Consider the following 2,695-nt stretch of genomic DNA (forward strand, 5'->3'; position numbering starts at 1 on the left):
CGCCGCTACTGGGGGAATCCTTGTTAGTTTCTTTTCCTCCGCTTAGTAATATGCTTAAATTCAGCGGGTAGTCTCGCCTGCTCTGAGGTCGTTGTACGAGGTGTCGCACGCCACACCGCCAGCCGGCTGTGCACGCTACCGAGTAAGTACCGGTATGCGAACCGCCAGGCGACGGGCGCGCATCGCACGTTTAAGGAGGCGCGGCCGGCCCCACAGGCGGCCGCGACGCTCCCATGTCTGCGAAGCGGGGCAAACGCCGCGCGCTTCAGTATACGTAGCCGACCCTCAGCCAGACGTGGCCCGGGAACGGAATCCATGGACCGCAATGTGCGTTCGAAACGTCGATGTTCATGTGTCCTGCAGTTCACATGTCGACGCGCAATTTGCTGCGTTCTTCATCGACCCACGAGCCGAGTGATCCACCGTCCTGGGTGATCTTTTCTTAGTTTCCACCGTCTCTTTCAAGACAGTTGCATAGGCGGGACGTAGGCGTGTGGCGGCCCCTGTTCAAGCGTTCTGTGTCCAACGGCCTCACGGCCGATGGGCGTCGTACGGCTCCACACCGGAGCGGACAGGCAGTCGGGCGAAAGTCATTCAAAACCGGCGCCAGGCGCCAGGTGCCGCAGGCCAGCCGCTCCAGCGCTTCAGCGCTCGTACCACACAACATTGGCGTTAGTTTTGAGAAGCACGCGTGGTTCCGCACGCGGCGCACGGCTACTGCGAGCCGTACAGGTAGCGTGTTGCGCGACACGACACGCACATCGAAAGACATGCAATCTAGTCGGTAATGATCCTTCCGCAGGTTCACCTACGGAAACCTTGTTACGACTTTTACTTCCTCTAAATGATCAAGTTTGGTCATCTTTCCGGTAGCATCGGCAACGACAGAGTCAATGCCGCGTACCAGTCCGAAGACCTCACTAAATCATTCAATCGGTAGTAGCGACGGGCGGTGTGTACAAAGGGCAGGGACGTAATCAACGCGAGCTTATGACTCGCGCTTACTGGGAATTCCTCGTTCATGGGGAACAATTGCAAGCCCCAATCCCTAGCACGAAGGAGGTTCAGCGGGTTACCCCGACCTTTCGGCCTAGGAAGACACGCTGATTCCTTCAGTGTAGCGCGCGTGCGGCCCAGAACATCTAAGGGCATCACAGACCTGTTATTGCTCAATCTCGTGCGGCTAGAAGCCGCCTGTCCCTCTAAGAAGAAAAGTAATCGCTGACAGCACGAAGGATGTCACGCGACTAGTTAGCAGGCTAGAGTCTCGTTCGTTATCGGAATTAACCAGACAAATCGCTCCACCAACTAAGAACGGCCATGCACCACCACCCACCGAATCAAGAAAGAGCTATCAATCTGTCAATCCTTCCGGTGTCCGGGCCTGGTGAGGTTTCCCGTGTTGAGTCAAATTAAGCCGCAGGCTCCACTCCTGGTGGTGCCCTTCCGTCAATTCCTTTAAGTTTCAGCTTTGCAACCATACTTCCCCCGGAACCCAAAAGCTTTGGTTTCCCGGAGGCTGCCCGCCGAGTCATCGGAGGAACTGCGGCGGATCGCTGGCTGGCATCGTTTATGGTTAGAACTAGGGCGGTATCTGATCGCCTTCGAACCTCTAACTTTCGTTCTTGATTAATGAAAACATACTTGGCAAATGCTTTCGCTTCTGTTCGTCTTGCGACGATCCAAGAATTTCACCTCTAACGTCGCAATACGAATGCCCCCGCCTGTCCCTATTAATCATTACCTCGGGTTCCGAAAACCAACAAAATAGAACCGAGGTCCTATTCCATTATTCCATGCACACAGTATTCAGGCGGGCTTGCCTGCTTTAAGCACTCTAATTTGTTCAAAGTAAACGTGCCGGCCCACCGAGACACTCACTCAAGAGCACCCTGGTAGGATTGCAACGGGGTCCGCCTCGGGACGCACGAGCACGCACGAGGCGCGTCGCACGCCTTCGGCTCGCCCCACCGGCAGGACGTCCCACGATACATGCCAGTTAAACACCGACGGGCGGTGAACCAACAGCGTGGGACACAAATCCAACTACGAGCTTTTTAACCGCAACAACTTTAATATACGCTATTGGAGCTGGAATTACCGCGGCTGCTGGCACCAGACTTGCCCTCCAATAGATACTCGTTAAAGGATTTAAAGTGTACTCATTCCGATTACGGGGCCTCGGATGAGTCCCGTATCGTTATTTTTCGTCACTACCTCCCCGTGCCGGGAGTGGGTAATTTGCGCGCCTGCTGCCTTCCTTGGATGTGGTAGCCGTTTCTCAGGCTCCCTCTCCGGAATCGAACCCTGATTCCCCGTTACCCGTTACAACCATGGTAGGCGCAGAACCTACCATCGACAGTTGATAAGGCAGACATTTGAAAGATGCGTCGCCGGTACGAGGACCGTGCGATCAGCCCAAAGTTATTCAGAGTCACCAAGGCAAACGGACCGGACGAGCCGACCGATTGGTTTTGATCTAATAAAAGCGTCCCTTCCATCTCTGGTCGGGACTCTGTTTGCATGTACTAGCTCTAGAATTACCACAGTTATCCAAGTAACGTGGGTACGATCTAAGGAACCATAACTGATTTAATGAGCCATTCGCGGTTTCACCTTAATGCGGCTTGTACTGAGACATGCATGGCTTAATCTTTGAGACAAGCATATGACTACTGGCAGGATCAACCAGGGA

At 54.3% G+C, this 2,695-nt stretch overlaps 3 non-coding genes across 3 annotated transcripts in view; all 3 read right to left on the bottom strand.

The window, feature by feature from the left end:
• LOC124590658 overlaps nucleotides 1-91 on the bottom strand; it is a 4,222-nt gene extending 4,131 nt beyond the window's left edge. Inside the window, exon 1 of the ribosomal RNA XR_006976714.1 lies at nucleotides 1-91. This exon is cut by the window's left edge and continues 4,131 nt beyond it. This is a non-coding gene — a ribosomal RNA (large subunit ribosomal RNA).
• A 188-nt stretch (nucleotides 92-279) lies between these two features.
• Nucleotides 280-434, bottom strand: LOC124590643. Its single transcript, XR_006976701.1, has one exon. It is a non-coding gene; the product is annotated as a 5.8S ribosomal RNA (ribosomal RNA).
• A 351-nt stretch (nucleotides 435-785) lies between these two features.
• On the bottom strand, nucleotides 786-2,695 carry LOC124590648. The gene has a single exon (XR_006976705.1). It is a non-coding gene; the product is annotated as a small subunit ribosomal RNA (ribosomal RNA).

This window comes from Schistocerca americana, unplaced genomic scaffold (assembly GCF_021461395.2).
Source record: "Schistocerca americana isolate TAMUIC-IGC-003095 unplaced genomic scaffold, iqSchAmer2.1 HiC_scaffold_77, whole genome shotgun sequence".
NCBI lineage: Eukaryota > Metazoa > Arthropoda > Insecta > Orthoptera > Acrididae > Schistocerca > Schistocerca americana.